General features: G+C 48.9%; 1 protein-coding gene across 3 annotated transcripts in view; it reads left to right on the plus strand.

Annotated features, from left to right (window-relative positions):
- Window positions 1-7,279: 7,279 nt before the first annotated feature.
- NRK (Nik related kinase) overlaps window positions 7,280-25,141 on the plus strand; it is an 89,751-nt gene continuing 71,889 nt past the window's right edge. Inside the window, exons 1-2 of one of the 3 annotated variants that reach the window (XM_026038956.1) lie at window positions 7,280-7,335; window positions 20,042-20,107. The gene's annotated coding sequence lies outside the window, so the exon portion shown is untranslated. Of the gene's footprint in view, window positions 7,336-8,559; window positions 8,570-20,041; window positions 20,108-24,108; window positions 24,157-25,141 lie in introns of those variants that run through there. The other 2 variants (XM_026038958.1, XM_026038957.1) reach the window with 2 other exon arrangements.

Below are 25,141 nucleotides of genomic sequence, written 5' to 3' on the forward strand. Positions count from 1 at the left end.
TCTCCAGCACCAAGCGCTGCTCTGGTCTGGGCCACGTTCGTTCTGGAGAGCAATTATTGCAACTTTGGAAACCACTCCTGTGTTCTTATCCTTGCGTGTGATGTGTTATGGAAGTTTCGGAAGACTATTYATAAAAACGAGCTAGAAATTGGAAGCCTGTTCAGATTCTGAATAGATTTTGTTTTGCTAAGGAAAAAAAATTGAGACTGAAAACAGTGTAGCTTGGAATGAAGCAACAAGGCAGAGGGAATATTAACAATTTGGGGGGAGGTCTGTGTGCTGGACTAGTGTTTCAGTAATTAATATTTATGTCTCTAGATGCTGAATGAGAAAGCTGTGTAAAGATACTGCTGTCCCCTGCCTGCAGGTCTGCTCCAAAACCCACTCAAGCCAACAGAAAGAGCTCCATCAAATTCAGCGGACTTTGGACCAGGTCCTAAAATTCTAGGTTTATTGTGAACAGAGGAATAAAGAGGACAAAAGAGAGAGAAAGAAGCCAAGAGACTAATAACCATTTGCTTATTTAATCTGCCTAAAATCAAACTTTTTTTTTGTTGTTTCTGTTTGGCGTGGATGTGCTCCAGTACTGTTCAGCCTTGGGAAAGGAATTTAGTGCATTTCTTTGTTATAAACAAGATAAGGACTTGGAAATAAATAAGATACTTTTAGAAAATAACCCTTGTGATGTTTAAGGGCTTCTGCACTGCCTTCAGTAGCCTCTTCTGATTCAACAGGCTCTCTTTGTTCAGCCAAATGCTTAAGGATACACTTAAATTCTCCTTAATTCAGTGAGAAATACTTTACTGAGCAGGGGCCTCAAGGAGCCATTTGAAGACCAGTGCCGGGAATCATGGAATTTATCTGCTTGGAGAGCGGTGTCCTTACGGAGAGCCTCTCCTCAGCTTTCCCAACTCCAGCCTTTGAGTAGATCCAAGTCTTGTGGCAGAGCTGGTCACATCTTGGTCCTGGCTGCATCTCGCACTCGGACGGTGACATCCCCAGACACTGAGGGGGACCTGCCCACGATGACTTCCTTGTGTGTCCTGCTGGGAAGGGGACACCTTGGCTGCAAGTAGGACCTGCAGGACCCCACCGGCTCCAGCCCGTGGTCAGGGCATCTTCTCACCACATCCCGTGCAGCTGCAGTCRCTGGAAGGCCCAAGAGTACATGCGGAGCAGGGAAAGGAAGCAGCGAGCAGCCAGAGTCCAAGGGTTTTCCAGGAGAAAACGCTGATTCAGTCAAGCACAATGACACCGTGCCTGAATGCATTACATTTGTCCCCTTTTCAATGGATGCTGGGCAGAGTTCCCCAGAAAATACCGTACCTTGCCAGCTCGCTCGCTTCAGAGCTCTCGCTCCAGTGCTTTTAAGATGAAATTTCAGTTCTTTGTTGGATGGGAAATTTTCTGGTTTTTCTTGCACTGAAAATCTGCTTCTCCTTTGTGTGTCTGCGTGTGGAAACTCCCCACCGAGTAGCAGCTCGTGCTTCCTGCTGCTGCTGCGGGATGGGAGCTCCGCGATGCCGGAGCGTAACTGCCGAGTAACGGAGTCATGGCCGATTAATGGAGTAACTACCGAGTAACGGGGCAACTGCCGAGTAAGMGAGTAACTGCTGAGTAACGGAGCAGCTGCCGAATAACTGAGTAACAGCCGAGTAACGGAGTCACTGCCGAGTAACGGAGCAACTGTCGAGTAACAGAATCACTGCCGAGTAATGGAGTCACTGCTGAGTAACAGAGTAACAGCCGACTAACGGAGTTACTGCCGAGTGTCGGAGCAACTGCTGAGTAACAGAGTCACTGCTGAGTAACAGAGTAAGAGCCGAGTATCGGAGTCACTGCCGAGTATCGGAGTCACTGCCGAGTATCGGAGTCACTGCCGTTGCTGGGGCGCCAGGCGAGCTGGGCGGCTCTGGTGCCCGCGGGTGCCTGTGCGCTGGTGCCCGGCCCCGGTGCCTCGGAGGGCATCTCGGCTGCATCCGTGTCCGGCTTGGTTCCTGCCTTGTTTCCTCCAAATAGTCACTGGAGATATTCAGAACAGAGGCTAATGAGGAGACTGCAAAGAAAACTAAAACAACGTCTAAAACTAAAAGAAATATAAGGTGACAGTTATGAATCCCTGCCAGGATGTTTGTCATTTACATACAAAMCAGCAGGAGCGGATCGCGACCCGTCAGCACTTGCACTGTGTTGCGGTGTCACTGCACGGCTACAGACCAAGCGGCAGAAGAAATAAATAATRACCCTCCTTGACGTGAAGGGACCGAGAGCCGTGTGGACGGTGGAGCCTCATGATTTGTGAAGTGTCCTGTGCCCTTTTCTATGGGAGAAACACAGGCAAAGCCGGGTAGAAATGAAAATTGTCACAGGAAGAATCGTGCTGCTCGTTCCTGTATAAATCCAAACTATTTGGGATTCAGAGCACGGCCTTGGGATTTATGCTGTGGAGGAGAACGTCTTGATTCTCATGCAGGGAACATAAGGGGCTTTGCTTTTACTACCAAGGCGTATTTTCATGAGAAATCCAGACCCTGATGTGGCCTAGACTTAATGTAAATTAGTCTCTTTTGAGAAGACTCAAGAAGAGGTGTAATGAGATGTGAAGAAGCTTTTAAAGCAGTGTRTATTCTAATCAGCATGTATATATGGCTTAAAGGTAACTTCTGCTGGCACCCAAAAGGGAGCATTTAATACATAATCCCCCAAAAACATGAAAGGGGAACAGAGTCTGTATTCTGCTTAGGCTCTGCACAGAGATCTAACATCTCTTCCACAAATAATAACAGCTTTTAAAATCCCAAACAGTTCTTTGATTAAAGGATATCAAAAGCCTTGTGATCATGAAACAATTAATCTAACACCTCGGTGGGCTAGAGAAATGTTTTCATCCTCATTTTAGCAAGTAGAAAACAGGGTCCAGTTTGCTCCAGATCCTGCCAAAAATCCCGGGTGGAGCTGGGGCCGCCCCCTGCTCTCCCAGACCAGCAGTGTCCCAGCAGGTTGTCCCTCTGGGAGGAATCCTGGTGGGAATTGGCACAAAACGGAGGGTTTGGGCTTGTGGGTAGAACCATGAGTCATGAGAAAACAGGTTGTGAGAAATCAGTTTTGCAGATGCTTGATAAACCGACGTTTCTGCTAAGGGATCAATAACTCCAGATAGACCGGCCCAGCAAGTTCTTGCTACTGCTGGGCAAGTAGTAGCAAAAGGAGACAGTGGGGAAAAAAATTGGATGGGAGGATCATTTAAACCTAACAACCAGCCTGAACCCGGATCAGAGCTGGGCTCTTCAACTGCCAAACTGTGGGGAAAGCTGAGCGAAGTTCAGACTTCACTGCTAACCCCATCAGCGTAACGAGCRGAGACGGCATCGGTGCTGCGGCAGTGCCAGGTGCCCAGGAGAGCTGCGAGGTGGGCACAGAGCCCTCGGCCACCCCTCTGAGCCAGCTCCTCTTGCAACGTGGCCACCCGGGTGCCCGCACCGCTCCGCCGGCGCCTCGGGAATGCAGAGCCGGCAGCTCATTGCGGAATGAAAGGGAGAGGTGACTGGTGGTGCACTCTCCTGGAGAGGGACAGCTGACTGGTGATGCACTTGGTGGCCCACCTTTGTCCTTGGCAGACTYGCCCCTTACGCATGATGCCATCGTGGACACCTTACTGGTCATGGTGGGCACCAGCCTGGGGACTCTGTGTCCAAGGGGTGCCAGGGGTACGGGGCAGATCTGCTGCGACAGCTACGTGAGGGCTCCGAAACTGAGGTGCCCGATTCCTGAGGGCCCAAACCGAGTTGAATCCTACCCAAAAGGTTGTGCTGCGGTRAGAAACTACCAGTTGGAAGAAGATGCTAATGGAAACAACAGCAGGAATTAATGTAGCAGTCTGTTTTCAATCCATTTCTTTAAGTGGTGACTGTGCTGCGCTAAGCCCATCATCTTACATGCCTTTATAAGACTGAGGTCCTTGGAGAGGACGCCGGACTAGCACTGCTATTAGCAGACAGGGACTTGTCAGCGGGTACCCCCTCAGCTCCCACCGCCAGCAGAGCAGCAGCAGCCCCACCGAGGCTCCTCTTGCAAAGCCCAGCACACGTAACCTCTGAGCTGCTCATCATTTTCCTTTCTGGCAGCCAAACAAACGTTACGAAAGAATAATTCTCGGCATCCATTGTACCCAGAGGGTTAACAAACATGTATTGAGAAGAGCTCCAGATACAGAGCTGGCAGCTCAGGCTGCTCCTTCAGCATGTGAAGAGCTCTACAGAGACTTGAAGGATGATGGGAGTTGTCTCTTTTTTTTTCCGCTTTTTTCTCTTTTGTTTGACTTTTTTTGGAGAAATAAGGTCACGGGAATTGTCAGAGGAGCATGTGGAGTGATTATAGCAAAAGCACAGAAGCTCCTCAGAGAAACTTCTTCGTTTTAGAAGCCTGATTCTTGTTATTTTTACAGGAAGACTGTAAAGTACAAATTAGGAGGACGGGGAAGGAAGAGCCTGAGAGAACAGGAGTGATTTGTGCAGGCAGCTGCTAGAAGAGGAGGCAGAAAGCGGAGAGATGAGGTGGCTGCAGCAGCACGTCCACACAGGGTTGCTGATGGGGCGCACGGGGACACCTCTGAGCATCAGCCATCCATCCAGGGCATGGGGGGCTCAAGAGCCATCAGCCCCACGGGAAATTCAGTGCTGATCACAGAGCTGCCACATCAAAACAAGACAAACTATTTCCCGGCTGTGCCCGGGCCAGCACCGCCAGAGCCAAAGCCCCTCGGTGCCCTCCAGCGCCCTGGGCTGGTCTCCATTGCCGGGTTTGCCCCGTGCCCAGGCTGCCCTCACGGAGGTGACGTGATTTTGCTGCAGGTTCTGTGCTCGCCTTGTGCCTCGTGCTGCACAACTCATTTGCTGCGTGGCACAGGCTGCTGCAGGCAGCCAGCAGTGCAGGCTGGGGTAGCGGAGCTCACTGCAGCAATTAGAAATTACACTATACGGTACTTGGTTATTTCAGGAGCTTAAGCCTGACTAACCCCCCCCCCAAGCAACCAGATGAAAAGTCTAATGACCCCAAAGATCAGACTCTAGCAAGCAGCCTGGGAAGTTTTCCTCTGGAGTCATATTAATTAGGCACGTGTGTGAGCAGCGAGCCTCCACAAACAGACTTGCTAGCGTACAGCAACATTTCTTTACCATTACTCTCTCCCTACAGGCCGTGGAGGAAGTGACTAACCCCTGAGCAGGCAGTCAGGACACGGTGAAAGATTTCAGGTACGTGCRGGGAGGTAAAGGTGCTCAGGTGCCACACGTAGCCTTGATGACGTTATCCAGAGCAATGTCACAGCACCACACACCCAAGCTCTGCCTCCCCACAGGAAATCACAGCCTGCTAAGTTGGAGGGGGAAGGCAGGGGCTGAGATGATGGAATAAAGGTTTCCAGCTGAGATGCCTCTTTTGGGAGGGGAGCGGTAATTTGCCAGAACAGGGGACAGCTGAATTTAATAATGGAACTGCTGTAAATTCACCATGGTGAAGCCAGAGGTAAGTCAATGTAGGCACTAGGGTTCTGACCTGATTTCTCTAAAGCAGAATTTGCCCTATTAACCTGGGGAGCTTGAAAGGAAGATTGTAGTAACATGGAGCATTTTGTTTCAGGTGATCCAATGGCTTCTGCAAAGGACAGAGGATACCTGGGAGAAAGGGGGTTGGTGTATTTGTAATTATGCCTATTAGTGTGATGTGGTTTGAGAGACTTYGTGATTCCTTTGAATGCTGAGGGGAGTCACTAGTCATATTTTTAGTTTGACACCTTTAGTAGTACCCCAATTTTATATAGGTACAACATCAAATATTTCAGCAATTTTAAGTGAGCTGAAATCCCAAACCAAGCCCACTCTGTACTATCAGAGACTGGAGGTGCAGCACATTGTCCACAAGGAGCCTCCTCCTTGAGCCCACTGCAGTTGGGTCACAACTTGACTGAAATCCAGTCACCTTTTTCCRTACACACGTCTCAGTGACAGCCCCCAGCACAGCCCAGAGCACAGTAACCCCAGGGCTCAGCCTCCTGCTTGTCCTTCCCTATTGCCTCTGGTTTCATTTCTAATAAATTAGTGGGATAAAACCACAGAAAATGCTCTCAAAAGGTTAAAAAGAAGAATGCGCTAGAAATGCTGGCCAAGTAAGGATCATCCTTGCAAACTTTCTTATTCTCAGTTGTTGGACATGTGGAAAAAATAAGAKTCATGAAAGGACTAGCAGGCCCTCCCAATCTAGATGAAGAATAACTATACAAAGGGACACAGCAAAGACAAAAAAATGGGATAAATGATGATCCTCTCAGCAGTTGTGATGGGGAAATTAGGTTATTTAATGGCAGCACATGCATCAGAAAAGGAGAGGTGGTCACAAAAGGGATTAAATATGACTGAAAAAACATAGCTAACMTCAGGACAGGAGACTCCTCAAAAGAAGCCCAAAAGCAAATAGGGAACATACAAAACCCARGCTTTCGCTGTATTGCTCACACAAATGTCAAGGGAAAACACAAGCCCATACACCCACACAAAAGTGAAGCAAATTATTATCTGGCTGAGCAGGAAGACATGTCTGGACAGGAGAAAAAAAACAATCCATTTTTGTGGGTAGCCTTGGTCCAGGAAAAAAGAAGGAAAGCTTTGAATATTGTAGTTTACCAAACAGCTTTCATGGATTTTTTCTTTATTTACTCAAAAATGAGCACAACCCTAGGAAAAAAGTTGGAAGTGCTCTTGGTGCTGCAGAGCCAGACGTGTAACACGCACCGCTGCAAGGAGGTGTGTGCAGGGTTGTCCAGGAGCACGGAACTGCTGCCCACGTGTCCCATTGCAGGCTGGCAGGGGCAGATGGAGAAGGGACGGAACRGGAATGTGGGCGGATGGAGTGGGATGGGCCTGGCAAGGAGGATTGYCCCCTCCTCAGAGCTGGGGACAAGGCCGTGAATCCCAGGGATCAGGGTACTCTGGAGGAAGCAGGATGGAGCCTGGAGACATTCCCATGTCYCCTGTGAGGAAGGTGCGTAGAGAAGAAGCTAAACCCAGCAAGTCCACCACAGTACAGGTAGGAGTCTAGGGAAGGCCACCACACCTGCACTATCTGCTCTACCAGCCCCACCTGAGGCTCTGGGGGCAGCTTTTTCCCCCATGGTCACTGCCTGGCCTCACCTGAGACTCATCAGGGGTTGTCTCTTTTAGCCCTTCATGGTTTAGGCTGGTGGCATTGATGTTTCCTCTGCAACTAGGAGGGCAGATGCTYCTCCTGTACTGGAAGCGCTATTGGAGCAAGAGCCAGTGCTGCAAAGGAGTCACCCCATAGGTGAGCCAGGGCAGGGGGCACCTGCTGGGGTGGTGACAGCAGAGCAGGCTGTGGTGGCAGTTTCTGAGGCTGKTAGATGGAACAGTGATCCCCATTTGAACATGGGTCTGCTGCTCTTTGAGAAGCAGCAAAGATGTTGACCTGGTAGCCCGGCCATGGCCAATGCTGCTCAGCTAAGGGAGCAAGGCTGCCCTTCCCATAATACTGATGTCCCTCCTCCTTTCCAGGCACAGGCATGTGCCTGACCTCGAGTACGCAGGCAACTGTGTCTTATTGCTCCAAAATGATGCTGCATTCCCTGAAAAAAGTCTGGGCAGCTGGTGGAGGTTTTTAATTAGAGAGAAGCTTCTGTGGTTGCTGCAAGTTAATCCACAACAGTTTATTGACTTGTCCTGCTATCGAGGCATGTTAATTTTCCTGATYGGAAGCTTAAAACTGTGTCTCTTAGCACTCTGTTATGATGTAGGCTTATTAATTGCCAGAGTGTCCAGGACAGTGACAGTTACAGCATTTGGAAGAGTCTGCAGTAACTTTCTTAAATATATGTTGCATAAAGTGATGTGAGATATGTCCTAGAGGAAGCCAAGAGGCCTRGTGACAGATCTGCAGAAAATCTTATGATGTGGCTTTCTGGCTTTCAAGATCCTGCTGATTTGTTTGCTTGAAAGCAAGAACTACCCCTGCTTGCAAGGCTTGGCTGTAAGCTTTCGTAGTCAAATATCAGATGACTGTGTTAACGTTTTCCATCTTTTAAAGTGAATGAAAGGGGAAAAGACCATAAGGGCAGCTAGGGCCCTGGGCTGAGACTCAAGTGGTGCTTTTTCCATATCCAGCAGCGCTGCTGGCTCTGATGGGACCCTGGACATGCGGCTGTGTCTTCCTGCCCCACCATGGCCTGTGGATGAGGGAGGACAGGGGCCGTCTGTTTTCCCTCTCAGGGCATGGGATTTGTGAGCTCATGGGCCAAGGTCCATCCATTGCRCTATAACCTATAAAAGCTGAGGCTTCCGGGAAGGGAAGGAATAAAAGTGAAACTGGCTTTTCCCAAGCTTTCAAGAAGCAGCTCGCAGGAGCAAGGCCGTGGGAGCGGCACATCCGGATCGGCTTTGGCGGGACTCTGGACTTGCTGGTTCCGCCTGGGATGGCTCAGCCTGTGACGCGGTAAAGTGCTGGGCTGTGTGAAATCAGTTCTTGCTCAGTAACGCAGCACGAACGTGCAAACCGCTCGACAAAGGTACAAGGGCTCCCGGAGTTACGGCGCTTAATTGGGTTATGGAGCTGAACTCCTCAAAGCGCTTGAGCTGCTGTGGAAAGGGAAGCTAGCTTAAATGCCCCGTGCTCCCTGCTGGAAGCCTAAGCCTGGATAGGCAACAGGGAGCCYGTTGGGGCTCTGCTGAGCCTCGGCCCCAGAGCAAGCGGGAGCCTCCGGAGGGAACGGTTTAACCGGGGTGCCGGCGCGCGGTGCTGGGCTCGYGCAGCACCTCTCGTCCACCCCTGATTTGGGCCGGTGTCGGTGAGGGGCTGCCGAGGCTGATCTGAGCCCCTGTGAGACATGGACACCAACCAGGCTGTTCCAGTTCCAGCGCGGGACCTTTATTTCTACTTCTTTTTTTCCCTCCTCTCCTGTCTAGCTGTCTAGTTTCTGCTTCAGCTGCTGGTTCTCATTATCTCTCTTGTGATTCAAGTGCCTGCTATTTTCTCCTTAGGAGAAAATATATAGTCACCTCTCTCTTAATAAGGTAAGAGCTTCAGCTCTTCAAAACGGGTACAGTAGGATGCTTTGACCCRAAGTTTTTAGTTTTTGTACAACTTCTTTGTGCTGAATCCAAATTCAGGGCATGTTTTAGGTGATGTGTGGAGCTGCTGCTCTGGGGTCCATCTCTCCGGAGCTACATGAGAACTGCAGCCCCTTCCCTGGCCCTCTCTGCTGGGGCAGGGGTGTCCACGGTGCTGGTGTGGGAAGGGGTCCGTGTCACAGCCCCTGCGTGGCACCGCAGGGCGCACGTAGCAGCACATGCTGCTGTTAGATCAGCGCTGCTTCCAGGATCCGGGTTATGTGCCTGCTCGTTCCCTACCCACTGAACTTCCATGGCTAAACAGCTGTGACTGCGACATGGTGCACAGAGGCTTCCAGTCCCTCCTAAGCCACCAAACAACTTTGATTTAATTTTTAAACCCTTTGCAGTCTCTGCTCCCAGTGGCAGCACCGAGGTGGATGCAGCTACCCCTGCTTTCCCGTAGAACGTGAAACTGGATGTGCAGGGAAAATCCTGGCAGCCCTTAGGAGCCATCCTGGCCATCAGCAGGCAGAGCAGGCTGATACGGACTTATTGGAGACTTGGCTGGAAGTGATTATGCTGGCTATAAATATACAAGATAGGGAATGTTTAGATAGGGCTGGCAAGGCTGTGCAGGAAAAGGAATGGACATATTTATGAGTTAGTATTGGAAGAAGATGCTGTTGCTCATGGCTCAAGCAAGATTCCCTTTGACTTTCCCATCTAGCACTTAAAAAACTGCCTCTCCCCTCAAAACCCCCCAAAAAGCAGTAGGCAACACCCCAAAGAGAGAGCAGTGGTTCCCCTGAGGAAAAGAGGGTTTAAAAGGCTCAGGTGCTGCACTAGAGCATCCAAACGTGTTTGAARTGTTCAAAGCTGACAAAGTACTGAGATGAAAAACAGCGTAAAACAGCCTGGAACTGAACAGAAATGGGAGTGGGCAGAGGAGACTTTCCTGAAGCTGGTTAATAGGTCACAGAGGCCAGTTTTTGTTCCAAGGGCAGAAGGAGGGTTCATGAGCTGCAGTTCCTCTTTTCCTCTTTTACATATTTCTGCACTAAGAAAAGGAGAAGTAAGAAAGGAAGCGCAGCTATGTAAGTGCGACTTAAGCAACAAAGCAGGCTTCTTGCAAGCTCGAAATTGTGTAATCTTGTGAGGCACAGGTTAGACTTGCAACAGAACTGAGCAAATCTGTTTAATTTACTGAGAATGTACCCAGACTGGCATGTGACTCTCTCTTAAAGAAGCTTTGTCCTGTTTTTTGAAGTATGGAGATCATCCCCGCACTGGAATTCCTCTTTTGGAGGAGAGGGCACAAACCCAAAGCCTGGTGTCCTTTTCAAAATTAAAATGATACTTATCTTGTGTTTTCCCCAAACCATGGGTAGTTCAGATTTAAGTTCCTCCTTGGCTAACCATCAAACTTAGCGGTTTAGACAAAAAGGAACTCTGATCTGAGTCATCCCAGGGTAGCTTTTGGCTGGCAAAAGCCTCCCTATTTATTTTCTTTCCCTTCTCTAAAGTCGAAAAACCTCTGTCGGGCAGAGAAGATACCACAAGTTGTCTGGAATTCACAGCAGAAATTGGTAGTGTGCCCCACAATGTTTTGACTGATAAGTGTAACGTGGTAGCAGTGAAACTGTGCTGCGTCAGTTTGCTTTATATTTGGATTTTATTACTGAGAAATCTGCCTGAGAAGAGGCAGCAGCTATTTTTTTCTTCCCAGAGTTGCATCTGTTTCAGAGAGTAGACAGATGTTGGGCTGAAATTCATTATGGTATTCATAAAATCCATTGGGATCCGATGACCTACTAACATATAGCTACTGTTCCTTGCAAAGCTTTTAAAGCGGTTGTCCCTTTGAATGGATCCCTGCAGAAATAACTTTGCTAATCGTCCTAGAGGAGGGCAGTGAAAAAAACCCTAGATAGGCAGATACCTGTATGAACAGTCATGTAATATAAATAGTAATATTAAATTTGAGTTCAATTTATTTCAGTAAATCATCGTGCTCTTTTGCAGAATGTGCAAGCCAGGCCTTTCTGCAGGGGTGTTATCTTGCTGTGCAGATCCCATGTTGACGTTCAGGCACCAGGTTTATTCTCCRAGCAGATTTCTCCCTCTGATAGGAAAGGAAGGAAAATCCAAGTGGGCAAAGTTTTAATAGGAGAAAACACAGTGGAAACAGCATTCACATGAGGGGGCAGTTATTTGTATGATTCCTGAGTTACTGTCGGAAATCACACGCAGTTACTTGGACTGAGAGCCTGAAAGGCAAAAATGCAAAATAGCAGCAGTCCACGGAGAGAAAAAYGGATTTTTTCTCACTGAAACGACTTGCTTGGCTGCTGGCTGGGATAGTAGGGAAGCGAACGGGCCTGAAAGGAAACAGGAAACTTCCAGCGGCCGAGTGTTGCCTGAGACAGGGGGAATGGCAGCGCTGGAACAATATCCCGGAGCCTGGGGTCAYGCTGTGAATGGGGGTTATCAGGGAAGAGGGGAAGGGGCTTCTCCCGCTCCTTGGGTGCGAGGGGCCGCTGCACGATGCCGCCTGGCTCCGCAGGGAAAGGCGGTCCCGGCAGAGCCACCGCGAGGGTTTGGGGAGACCTGGCTTTAAATGTTACCCCRGGAAATGAGCTGGACGTCCTGGCTGTGATTAGAGGAGTAAGAGGCACTTTTTCCAACGTGCCTATCCATTCAGGAATCCCTTGGAAAGGAAGCGGTTTGGTCTCGTTTTGGATATCCTGTGAAACTGAACTATGGTGGCTGCCAGGAACTGGGGGGGAAAAAAGTTATTAATTTTTTTCAAAGATCTGGAAACTACTGTATGTGCTACCGACAATTGTATGTGGAATGACTGCTTTGCTTAGCTTGTCGGGATTTCTGCTATTCCCGGTTTACTAAAGGCAGTAACCCCATCCTGCAGCACCAACCCCAGCGAGCTCTGTGCAGCGTAAATCTGAAGCCAGATTAAGATTTAAATATTGCTTTCTGGCCCCATCCTAATATGCTTGGAAGAAAGTGTAACAGTGGAATTCTCTTCAGGTCAACTAGAAGAAAGCATGAGAAATATTCAGGGGCTGATCCAAAAAAAAGTCCACTGGAAACAAAAGGCGTCGTCCTGATCTCGGAGAGCTGCAGGGATGAGCAGAGAAATACTGAGGAATAAAGCAGGTGGCCTTTCAGAGGGGTTGTTTATCTGCTCACTTTAAAGTTGTTTGTTTTTTTTTTTTTTAGTTAAATAGAAATCTAAATTACTGGGTGTCTGTGGCCTAAAACCTAAATTTCCCACCACCTCTGCAATCCAAAGGGATTTTTCCCCTCTTTTTTTTCTTTTTTTTCCCCCACTGAGATAAATTGTACCATAAACTGTAAATTCTCTGTGCTTCTGTGTTCATCAAATAATGCTCATTGAGTGTGTTGTGGGAATACCGCCGCTTGGGACACATGTGCCAGCACAACGGCATTCCCAGGCTCTGTGCAATCCGGCACGGTTCTGGCAGGGTGTAATCCTCTTCCCGAGTCACCCATGGCAAGGAACCCTACTATAATTAGCAATGGAGAGGGAAAACTCTAAAGTTAGTGGCTGGCCTACTTAAGATTTTCAGCAGCAGAGACTTTGTACCCCAGGACTTCATAAAAAACCATTAGTGACRATAAATCACTTCCAGGGTGATGCTGTAAAGAGAAACGATTCGGGTGGCAGCCAGGGACCCTGTTGATGGATGGGTGCTGGGCTGGATGCGATGCTGGCTGTTGCCACCCACTGACTCTGCTGTAATCAGTGGATAACAGATGTTTGGTTTTGGTGCAACCAAATGAGGACAAAGTGGTTGCTGAAGCATTAGGGAGGCAAAAAGATGGGCTGAAGGACCCGGGCAGAGCTTGCGGTGCTGCTGGGAGGCGTGGGGAGGGAAAAGCTGCAATTACCAGGAGCTTTTATGGGCCTCACTGTTACCTCACTGCCTCGCACCTTAGGGCTTGCCCTAAAGACACATTGAAGGGAGATCTAAAATCTTCAATCTGTCCAAAAAACAAACCCCATGGGGGATTTTCTGAAGGGCTCTTGGGAAGCAAGGGGCTGATGCCTGAGCCCTGGACTCTGCCCYGGCCCGGCTGCAGACACCTCTTGGGCTGGCAGAAGGCAGCTTCCTTGCAGAAGATCTGAAACTTTCCAGCAAAATAACCGCTCTTGGGGAATGATCAAGTGGCAGGGAAAGCTGGTGTGTGCAGGGATCCTGCTTTCCTCTGGCACGGGCACAGGACAGCATCCTGCAGCCCACGTGCTGGGCTTGGGCTCTGCGCCAAGGAGCTGGGAGCGGGATTTACCTCCACGCTCCGGAGCAGGAGCCGAATTGGCGCTTTGGGGCTCCCCGGCTCCCTCGTGGAGGGCTGGAACTTGGATGCCAGACGTGCTGGAAGGGCTCGGAGGGAGCTGGCTCCAGAGCTGCCGACGTGGCGTGAGCCTTGCTGCTCCACGGCCATGGAAGTGGCAGGAACATCCACTTCCCAGGGCAACCTCAGCATGCGATTCCATGGAGCAGATYCTGTGCACCCCCGTGTTTTCCAAGTGATAATTTATCTGAATTTACAGTTCCAAATTTGCTATCTGAATTTACAGAATCCAGAAACGTTGCAAAGCATCCATTTGTCTAATTCAGGCTGAAACCAATGGTTAAGAAACTGATGATTTCCTGCAGGCAGGAAATCCTGTTCTGTGACTTTTTTTTTTTTTTTTTGAATTATTTTTCTGCCAACTTCACATTTGCTCACACCTGTAGCCAACATCCCAGCGTAAACAGGGCTAAACGAAGCAAGCCAGAGTGTCATTTCAAGCCTCATCTTTAACCACCTCTTCCTTTTCTGGGCGTCACATGTGGCTAGGGCAGTTTCACAGCAGGACGGTTGGTTAGGGGTTCAAACTCAAGTTCAGCGAGTTCTGCAGAGAGGAGGACACTGTTTTTTTGTGTTTGGGAATTTTTTTGTTCGTTTTTTTGATTTGGCTGCAGAGCTTTTTGCCTCTTGCTGTTGAACASCACACTGGTGTTGGGCACCATACCAGCATGCTGTTACCTGATGTGTTTTTTACATTTTCTGATTGAACTTGTGCTAAGGGATTCTCTTCATCTTTTATTGTTCCTGAGATGAATGGGGGGTTTTGGTGGTAAAACATGTAGCAAGGACGCACTGAGCTTTGCCTACAAAATCACTACCAGGCAGCCTAGTTTTTTAAAAGGAGCCTTTCAGCAGAGGTGCCRGGGAGCCGTAGCTCCCTCCTTGCACTTACCTTGCAGTGCAGCAAGGCAGCACGAGTGACTCTGCATTTGGGTTTTACTCTGCAGCCCCTGCTTTTCTCCCTGCTGCCCAGGGTTGTTCGACAGCCTCGTATCACAAAAGGGTCAAAAACACCCAAAGTGACTTGACTGTGGGTTGAGCAATGTCCTTCGCAGGGTGGTGCTGATGGGGACCCTGCGTGCTCCCATGGGACCCAGGTTTTGACTGGATGGTGCTGAGATCCACCAGGATATGCTGCGTAGGGAGCAAATAGGCGTCCTGCCCAAAGGACAGCTCATTGATGAGGTTTTATTGATGGGTATCAGAGAAACGGTCATCGTTGGCTTGGCTGCAGGAGGAGTCTGTGAAATATCTTCAACCAACGTGAGCAGGGCCCTTAGCTTTAGGGAGGGCAGGGTCAGCTCTGTCCACGTGTGTGGTTTCCACCATAGAGGTTAGGGGTGATGAGCAAAGCAAGAGGGGTAATTTAAGGGAAGAACCCTGGGAAGATGGAGGAGGGAGTGAGAGGTGGAGGGTGTTTGGTGGATGAGGCCCATGAGCTTCACAGCAGCCCCCACCGGGGAAGCAGGAAGGAAGCTGGAAGCGGCAGGAGACAAAAGACAACCCAAAGGGTAGGGAAGAGAGAAGGGGAGTGTGAGAAGCAGCAGAGCATGAAGGTTCCTGATGGATTTATGTGAGGCAGGAAGCGCTGGCGCCYGGCTTTGCTGGGCCCATGGGAAGGGGATGCCAGGGCCGGGACTGTCCAGCCGGTGCCTGGGGCTGCAGTCACCGCGTGCCGACTTCGGCAGGTCGCGAGAGCTGCGCTGCGTAGGTTCAGTTCCTCGGAGAGCCTCGTGCTCCAAGGCGGCCTCGSCTCTGTCACACACGCCCCGCGTCGGCCCTCAGGTGGACGGGCAGCGGGCGGCTCACGCACCCACCGTGTGCTATTTAAAAGTAATAATTTTGTGGCTGAATGACGCCTCAGCGTTTCTTTTCGGGGAAATTGCCAAATGACTTAATTTCAACACTCTGTCACTCAGCTGCTGGCGCAGCCCTCGCCATGGCATGAAAACACCACGGCCGCCCTGGCTGGATTGCACCTCTGTGACTGTAAAAACAGTGATTCAGAATTTGCTCACTTTTACTGCGTGGGGACAAGATCTTGGCCAGCTTCCTGGCTCCAAGGATCATAGGGGAGCGTTCAAGGACTTTAGCTCAGTAATCTGTATTTCCACTTTTTTTCCCCTTTAATTTTGAAAGAGTTACCCCCCCCCAGCCCTCGCCTCCCGCTCGGTCTGTTCTTTCCGTGCCCGTAATTGCAGGGTGAGGGCTCCGTGGYGGGCAGCAGCTCACAGCGACGGGCCCCTTCCCTGCGCTTCCGTGCAGGTTTTGCTCTGCCACTGGTTCCCCGGAGCGGGACTCCAGCGCGGGGCCCCTTCGCCCCCAAGGCTGCTCCTCGTGTYCTGGGGCTGCTCCAGGCTGTCCCCTGCCTCGGTCCCCGTGTGGGGCTGGTCACCCCGGGGCTGCATCCACAAGTGCTGGAGGGGGCTGCAAGGGGTGACACACACTCTGCTSTTACTGGTTATGTGAAAGGGGCACAGCTTTGCCCTTATGGGGCTCCAGGATACACYTTTAGCACAGAGCCACCTTTGATCTATAGCTTTCATATATGATATTTTTAATTGTATTTATTTATTTTAAGAAATAAYGCCCTAAGCCTATCCTCCCATTTTTATGTTTTACGGGATGCTTTTAATTTCACTTTTCGGACAGCCCTTCCTGTGCCCTTGGGCAGCCCCGGCGCGGGCACCGCGTGTCCCCGGGGCCGTGCRTGGCAGCGCTGCGTGTCCCCACGCGTGACCCTCGCGGGACAGCCCCGCGCCTCGTGTCAGAAACCACCCCCCCCGTTGCGAAGGGCCGCGCGCACGCGTGTGGGGGGGGAGCAGCTCGGCGCCGGCCGCGCGCGTGGGGAGCCGCGCGTGGGGCGCAGCCGCCGCGCAGCGGCAGCCCGCGCGGCCGGGCCCCCCCGGCGCACGTCACTTCCTTGCAAACTTTTTCCCGAGGAAATGTCCGCGCCCGAGGTGCCGCGGGGCGCCGGGCGCGGGGGCCGCGTGCGCGCGCGCCGGGCCGCGGGCTGAGCGCGCTCCCTCCGCGCGCGCGCCGCCGCGACCTGCGCCCGGCCCGGCCCCGCCATGGCCCGGGAGTGCGCGGCGCGGAGCCTGGACGGCATCGAGCTGGCGGCGCTGCGGGTAAGCGCGGGGCGCGCAGGTGCCGCGGAGCCCCCCGCGCCGCGCCCGGGAGCTGCCCGGCGGCTGCAGCGCTGCGGGTCCCGCGGGGGAACGGGGAGAAACGGGCGTGCAAGGGGACACATGGAGCGTGCGCGCAGGGACTTCTTTATTATAATAATTTTTTTGTTAAAGAAGTCGTTGTCACCCGGTTTGCTCGGAGTTTTGGCACCGTGCTCCCGTGGCTTTTTGCAGCTTTTAGGGGAATCCAAAATCTCGGCCATGCTAAAGGCAGCCCTGGTAGCGGTCGCGCCCGCCGGCAGTTCCCGGGATAGAGGGCGATGCCCCTGGGTTCCCCTSGGCTCTCCTCGCTTGGAGGAGGACGGTCGCCAGCCCCGTCCGGCCAGCGCGGTCGGTTTTTCTGGAGCAGGGAGCTATGGAAGCAGGGGGAGAAGAGAGGAGAGTTTGGCTGTGCTACATGCCGGCAGTCCCGGATGGGAAGAGCGAAAGAAGCTGCTTGCTAAAAATATCAGAGAAAGAGGCTGGGAAAAAGTTGTGCTGAATCCCAGGGCCGGGAGGGTGCCCCAAGCCCCCACGAGATGCAGAGCGGTGCCGGAGTCGGTCGCGCCTGAAAAGGTGGCCTGAGCCCCCCGGCCTTGCTCAGGGGACAAGATAAAACGTGGAAAGGGTTTTTGGGCTCGAGCAGATGAATCTTATCTTCCTATGTAGCTGATAAGAAGTGGGTGTGCGTTTGCAGCAGCAGCAGCTCCRTGGAAGCTGTGCGGAAACCTGCCAGAGGCTCCGGAGCGCTGCAGGCTYCAGCCTCGGCAGGGCAAGGAAAACGTGTCCGTCCGGAGGAAGTCTGCTTGGCACGACTGGCTGCGGGCTGGGCTCGCGCGTAGCGGGAAGCGAGGGCGGAGAGGGGCTGGGCCCCACGGATGTTGTCCAAAAAAAGGTGCTTATAAGGGCTCCTCAGGGCACCCAGGAGGGGATGGCGGTGCCACCAGGCCAGCGGACACTGTGTATGACTTGCAGGAAAGCACGATGACCAGCATATGGTGTAGTCCATTACAGTAATTAACCTTAAAGTGCTGGATRCGCAGGTCAGGATCTTGGCATGTGTCTGAGGAAGGCGGGCAGCCTGGAGGAATCCCTGCGGCCAGGACAGTGCCGAGGAGCTCCAAGATGATTAAGAAGTTGGCCCGTTGTGAGGACTTTGCTGGTGRAGGATGCAGCGCTGGTATCCAAGCAGGCAAGGGCAGTGCAAGGACCCAAGGCAGAGCCCAAAGTAATATTTTTTATGGCAGGCTCTGCTTCCTCTTGAGCSCTGGCTGAAAGGAAGGACATGCACGAGTGCAGTGACTGCAGCCAGTGCTCCACAAGCGTGAAGTGTTACAGCCTAGCTGGCTAGCAAGGGCAGGGGTATGGTTTTAGCTATATTAGCTATATACTTAGGTGTTTATTTGGGTAATGGTTTGTTTGCTTTCTGGAAGTGTTTGAAACCTTGAGAAACAAGCTATTGGGATGTTAARTCAGAATTGATTTGATTGGAGGGAGAGAGGAAGTAGGTCTTGGGGCACATAAGATTCACGTATTTATATAAATAGGTGAGGATGGATAAAAGAGTGAGGACGGAGGGTGTATCTGAGTGCACAGGACAGTGGCACACAGTGGGAATTTAAAAAAGCAGTTTAGCTTCCTCCAGACATGGGTGCCCATGGCCTGGGGAGGAATCCGGCACGTTCTCCACACGGAGACACGTCCCGGGGCAGCCTGCAAGCCGGGACACGGCTCGGCCGCACATGACTCCCAGCTTGGTGACACCCGCCAACAACCCACGCGGTTATCGCTGCCGCCAGCGAGGAGTACGGCTCGTGCCTACCCGAGACCCGTGGAAAGCGAAGAAGTGGCGAGGAAGCCGAGGCGCTTACCAAGATCCCCATGTTGCAGCCCCCTTGGCCTGTGMCCAGCTCTGCACACCAGCGGTCTCATCCATCTCCTCTTGTGCTAGAGGAGTTGGGATCTAAGTCTAGGCCGCCATGCCCTGCTACTTTGTCTTAAAAATAAGAGACAAATGAGACTGAGCAGCCATTGCCTGGGTCAAAAAGGGAACACATGGGCCTGGTAATGCATCATTAGTTAGATTTGAAAATATTAATGAAAACAAAAAAAAATCTTGTGAGGTTGACAGTTCAGGAAGAGTAAGATTAAAACCAGGTACAGTTTTTAAGAGAGAACTTCAAGGAGGAAGAAAAAAAAAATATGTTAATAACTAAATTAATTTAGTATATATAAAAATATAATTAAGATAGCATTTTCATGGAGAAGTAGTTTTGCATCTTTAAAAAGATGTTTTCCAGCCACAGTTGTGGAAATTGTGCTCCTGAGATACGGAATTTTAGTCGCTGTCGCGTCCCTCCTCAATACCAATTAACATCAACTGGTGTGACAGATTGCCGAAACAGATGTGGTAAGGCTGACACATGGAATTAATAATATTTTATATAAATCTCTCAATGATATCATCCCAAGCAATGAGCTGGGCTGACGAATGGCTCTGCCAGATACCGAGCAACTGGTTTCTTGTGTTTTAATGGTTCCATGTAAATCTTCCGAGCGCGTTTGAACTGAAGCAACGCCTTTCTCGGCGAGTGCGGCCTGGCCTGGGCCTGGCCGCAGGCCGGGGCTCCCGGTGCCTCCTCGTAGGGCAGCGGGCGCCTCGCAGCGCTTGGGCCGGCGTCATCCATGGGCCACGCTGGACGCCCGACGTGTTAATCTCATGTGTAAATTAGCAGCGGTCTAGTTCGGGTTCAAGGCCAAGACTTGCATACATCAGTCAGATTCACCTTGTTGTGTTTGTAGAGCAGGGCGATTGAGCGTTCTCGGCTTGCATTTGGTATTATGATTCCTCTGGGATGAAGTATTTCCCTCTGGTAAGGAAATTGGGCTCAGCTGCTTTATATGATATGTTTCAGTTTTATTATTTCGGTTTTCTTTCTTATGTTACTGATCCTTAGTGCTTCACAGCAGAGGACAGCAGCTCAGCCTCCAGACCAGCTCAGGATTTTGAGGTGTAGGAAGCCAGAGTTTTATTCCTTACCCTACCACCAAGTTGCATTGCAAACCTTAGCTGTTTCACTTGAATTTCCATATTTTTCTCATATCTCCATTTATTTATGATGTCAATAGTATTGACACATTACAAGTCCTCATTGAGTTGCTCTCTGTAGAGTTTGGAGCAACTTGGCTGAAAACTTTAAAGCAATGCATGTCTTTCAGCTGCATTTGGTTGCTCTTGTGTCCCTGTTTATCTGGTAGAGATCAGTAGAAGTGCCGAAGATGTTGACATTCTGATTGTGAACCATTCTGCTCCTTTTTGAAGTGCTTGGTTTGATTCAAATGATGTTATTTCTTCTTCTTCTTTTGCAGGATCCTGCAGGAATATTTGAGCTGGTGCAGGTCGTTGGAAATGGGACATATGGACAAGTCTATAAGGTTTGAATGCCTCTATAGTTTTTATGATGCCGTTCTTAATAAAGCTTTTTTTTCCTGAAGCAAAAATGAGCTCTGTTTAAGGAGYAGAAAACCCTGTCCTGGTAATAGTGTTTTATCTCTCTGTCTCTTCTGTTTGATGCAAAATGGAGTCAGCTCAGGAGCTCTGTGCTCCTTCCTTCTGGTGAGCTTTTGTCTCTTGGCTGCTGCAGGTCACATTATTAGCTCTTGTACTGACTTTCCCCTGCCATGTTTTTTTTCTGTCATGTGGTTATTTTCACTTTTTTTTTTTGAAAATCACTTTTTTTAATAGACGGTTTGCACAAATTATCGTTAATGATGGTTATTTTGGGCTGGATTGGGTAGAGTACCCAGTATAGACTAAAATAGTAGTAYTCTGCAAGGCGTAGGTGTGAATTAGTTATGTTGTGCAGGCTGAGAAGCTTTTGGTTTCCATTATTACATKTGTTGTGTGATACCAGTGCAAACCAGGTTGTCCCCGCTGCAAAACTGTTGCCGTGTTCGGTACCCCGTGCAATGCACTACTGTAGAAAAGTGTTCCTTCCTTGMACAGCCCTTCTCAAGAATGATCTAAGAAGGTAAAACCAGACATGATAAAACAGGGAAACAAGCATGCAGCATTCCAGTTCGGAGAGAAAAGATGGGAAGGAAGAGGCAGCAGTGCTGACCCGCTGGAAGTGCAGCACTGGAGAGAGCTGCCTGGTCTTGAATCTCCCTCGAATCTCCCTGCAGACAAATTTTTGTGGGTGTTTTTTTTTTTTTTTTTTTTTTTGGCTGTGCAGACTCTTCCTGTATTGATCTTTCTGCAAAGAAATGCTCTGTCTTTTTCCAGTTTCAGTGCATGGATCCTTTTTCATGCACTTGTCCAAGACTCTGTGTCTGTCTTTCAATGGCTCATCTGCTGTGATCACATTTTAGTTCCTGCTTGAAATTACTGATGCTTTTTGAAAAACTATAAAATTCTCTGTCAAAGATTGTTATCTTTTTCTTTCCCATATTACCTTTTTTTTTTTTTTTTTTGTCAGAAACAGGATCTTTCTCATGTAACTATTTGTCTGCTGCTATGATTAAGCCTATGCTGTGTGTGAGATTGACATTCAGATAGTGAGGTCAGGATTACTAAATCAAAAATAAAGATTTGAGGGTTCATTTGGGTGGACTGGTTGCCAGTTAAGATCTAGGGGTATTGTTTGTAGAGGAAGCACAGAGATTTCCACCAATGAAAGATCCTGAAATTCCCCAAAGTGCCTTTGAAACATTGTGGGGTTTTTTTGTTTTTGTTTTTGGTTTTTTTTTTTTTGGTCTGGATTTATTTCATACAGAGAAAGGAAAATTTTCAATCTGGACATCTTTTAAGGATGTTGAGGGTGAATCAGCTGCTTCTTAATCATGCCAGAAACAGGAAGGAAAAATATAGTTCAGCTTCTCAGCTACAAAAGAGAATGCTTTGAGCAATCATGTGGTTCACTTGAACATTAGATGCCAGGATGCATAAGAAATGTTGATAAACTTAAAGATTCTACCCAAGGGCTCAGACAGGTTGTTCTCCATATGTGCTTAACTCGTGACTGCCCTTCACTGTGCACGGAGGAGAGCAGGGTCCGACAGCTCAAGGCAGCGGGTGTTTGGGCCCCTGGTCGTGCTCCTGAGCTTGCAGCCACAGAGGCACCAAGAGAAGGGGCCTCGTGGAGCTGTGGACATCCAGGGAGCATTTTTGTGCTCTCCAAAGTCCAGTGTTTGCAGATACCTCTGCAGAAGATGCCGAACACCACACTCGTAGGAGGTGGTCTCTCTGGTGCTGGTTTAGAAATCTGAACAAAATTCCTGTTTTTTTTTTGGAGGAAGGCAGCTACAAAAGCACTTCTGCTTCTGCCGTGACCACAGAAGTTTTTGGTATTCACTTCTCTCTCATCTGCTATGTAAGACATGTCTCAATCTATACAGTGCTAGGATGAAGCTAATTAGGCAATGCTGGAATCATTCTGTAGTTTGTCTAGTCAAGAGTACAGGCGTGTGATCATAAATATTTAAGTTATAAAGTAATCACAGTTATCCATGCGCTTAGTCATGCCGCTAGTGTGTGTGCTTATTCTTCAAAGGCATCAGAATTTTCYGTACATTCAGAAATAGGCACACATAGTAGTTTACACATAATCACAACAAAATATATCCAACATCATGGAACTGCTTGATCAGCTATGAAAACAACTTATTGGGATATGTTTTGATATATGCAGCTCCATAATAATAATATAATAATAATAATAAAAGAGGGTTCATCATTAGAAACATTTTTAAAAAGGGATTTATCGAAGGATGATAATGTTCATAGTGCATCATTATAGACCAGTTCCAGTTTGGTGTCATCTGACGCTGATGAAATGAAAGGGACATAAATTGCATCCATGATAATACTAGAGCTATCTAGGGAAGTTATAAAGGTAGGATTTGAATATAGTAACTCACTGAAAGGACTTTTTTGACATCTTACAAAGTAGTGGGACATAAATACGCCAGCACTGGCAATTTCAGCCGTTTCAGAGGTATGAATATTAAAACATCTGGTGGTGCTCAGAAGTCATGAGACTTAGACTTAGTTATCTATTCAAATGACAGATGTGTTTTTCAGCTAATTGCTTGATTTCAGGAGCTGAAGCCTGGAGAAATGACTCTGAATAAGGGAGTGGAAAATGGTAGCAGGAGGTTTCTGTGGAGGCCATGGAAGGTAGTGCCTGGGCTGGCAATTGGAATAGCAGGAACGCTCTTGTTTCCTGAGATTTAAAGTGCAGAGGACTAGACYGCGTCCAATTGCCTCCACTAACCACCCATGGGAAAGGGAAGCTTGGACCTTCCCAGGCACTGGGTGGACTGTCTTCCTAGGGACCATAAGTGATAGGAACCAGCAAGATTCTGTAGGGGAGATGGTGTAACTCTCCCAAGTTTGCTTGGCCTGATGATTCGTAAGGGATTTCAGTCAGAGCAGTGTTTTGCATTGCTTAACTGCAAGTCTCATCTGGGAGGAAGTGAGATTGTTGAAGGTGTCAGCCTCAAATTCTTGGATTTCACTTCCTCCCTGAGCTGCAGTCACGTAGCCTTGGAATTTCTCCTCTCAGACAAGATAAGGATGTTTGAATCTGGTGTCCTTTGCAGTGGCAGTAACACTGCAGAAAATAATGTAGGAGATTAAATAGGTACTATCTGTTCTATTTGCCAGTAGTTATTACAATCTTGTTACATTGTGGTGAAAAACAGCTTCTGCACTGTTAAAGGTAGCACCTTGGAAAGCGTTGAGGAGCTACAATCTGTGGATAAGAGTATTAAGGCTACTTCTGGCATCGGAGGCTTGTCTGTTGAGACCTGGCAGTGTTACGTTTAGAGCAATTCTTTGCCTGCTCCCATTACCACTAAATGTTCCATTATAAGCTGCTTGCCTGGTTCCCTTCAGCAGCAGTGCCATGCTGCTGTGATGAGTTTGGGTGGTGCTCAGCTGTCACCTTGATGAGGTTGTGATTTCGTGTGTGTCTGTGCTTTTGATAATAGTGCTTGAGAGTTTCTTTATGGACTCCAGCTCTTAGTTTCATATCCATGGACTCCAGCTCTTAGTTTCATATCCATTATCCATTGGTAAATCTGCAGCAGAAGTCAGTCAGTGGAGTCTTTTTGCTTTTCAGTGCTCTAATTAGAGGGTCATTTTTCTGATTAGGTGAGGGACAGTTGAGATAGCCTGAAGTGGGTGCCTTTTTTAAGTGTATTCAGTTAATGGCTTTTTTTTTTTTGAGGAGGGGAGGGCTAACAGGATAAATAAAACTTGCTAAATTCCTAATCCTCCTTTTCCAGCTGTGTTCCGAGGGTGCTCATCCTTCTAAGAAAGTTTTCATGGGCCAAATGAGGTCATGAGCAGCATCTGCACCATCTGCTAATTTTCTGATGTTGAAAAACACCTGACTGGTGCTTTTGACTTCCTTTCTCTTAAGGATGCAGATCAGCCCCTTTCCTGCGCCAACATTTGTGGTTAGCATAAGGAATGAGAGGTCAGTGTCTCTGGCATGTTCCCAGAGCTGGAGTTCTTAGAGTATGATCTTGCAGGCTAATGCTAAATCATGACAGATTTACAGCTGTTTTGTGTACAGAATGATTATATCTTTAATGGAATCTGAGGGCATGGAGAATTTGAGAGGTGCTGTGGGATTCGGAAGGATGGAGGTGGGTTCCCAGTGATGTGACTGATGAAGACTGAGCAGCGCTGCGGCCACCCCCTCCTCCTGTCAGGCCAGTAACTCTATTTCTTCTGTAATAACATAGGACTCTGGATATATCTAAGGGAAGTGGGTCAGAGTAAGGAAGTTCCACTTTATTCAGCTGTTTCTTGGCACTGAATCACTTCAATGGTTGACATAAGCTATCAGTTATTCTGCTGTTGATGTACAGTGGCAGGGATGCAGTAGAGCATAAATATGACTCTTTGGTTTATCTGAAGCAATTTAAGCATCTCTTAAGTTCTGTATAATTGATCTCATTAAATGAGTGGCTGAAGTAACTGAGACCAAGCAGGAAAAATTTTAAAAAGCAGCGTGGTTTATTTTTCAAGGGATAATTGCTACTATGTGGAAAAAATTCTGTGGCCATGCTAAATTGCGAAGTGTGAATGCCTGTGGACTCTGTTGAAAGCCCTAATTGACGGTAGTGCCTAAGGCAGTTACTGGAAGGCTAAATTTAAGAAACCTTGCTGTTATGTTCAGTGCAACCCAGAAGGTGAACATGTATATGCCGAAGATTTCAAAAAACTCCATCCCAAGGACTGGTCATAAGCAGCCCACTTTTAAGGAAGGCCTGGCCTTGCTGAGCTATGATTTCAGAGTCTCCAGACTGCCACAAACAGACATTAAAAAGAGTCATTTCAGCTTAGCGAATTTTGCTATCATTTTTGGTCAGTTAYGGTTTTCAAGCCAATCATAGCTTTGAATGAGTCAAGTGGGGAAATGACTTTTTTTGTACAGATGACAAAATGCTACTCTG

Source organism: Nothoprocta perdicaria, unplaced genomic scaffold, assembly GCF_003342845.1.
Source record: "Nothoprocta perdicaria isolate Ctin4 unplaced genomic scaffold, notPer1 scaffold_22, whole genome shotgun sequence".
Taxonomy (NCBI): domain Eukaryota; kingdom Metazoa; phylum Chordata; class Aves; order Tinamiformes; family Tinamidae; genus Nothoprocta; species Nothoprocta perdicaria.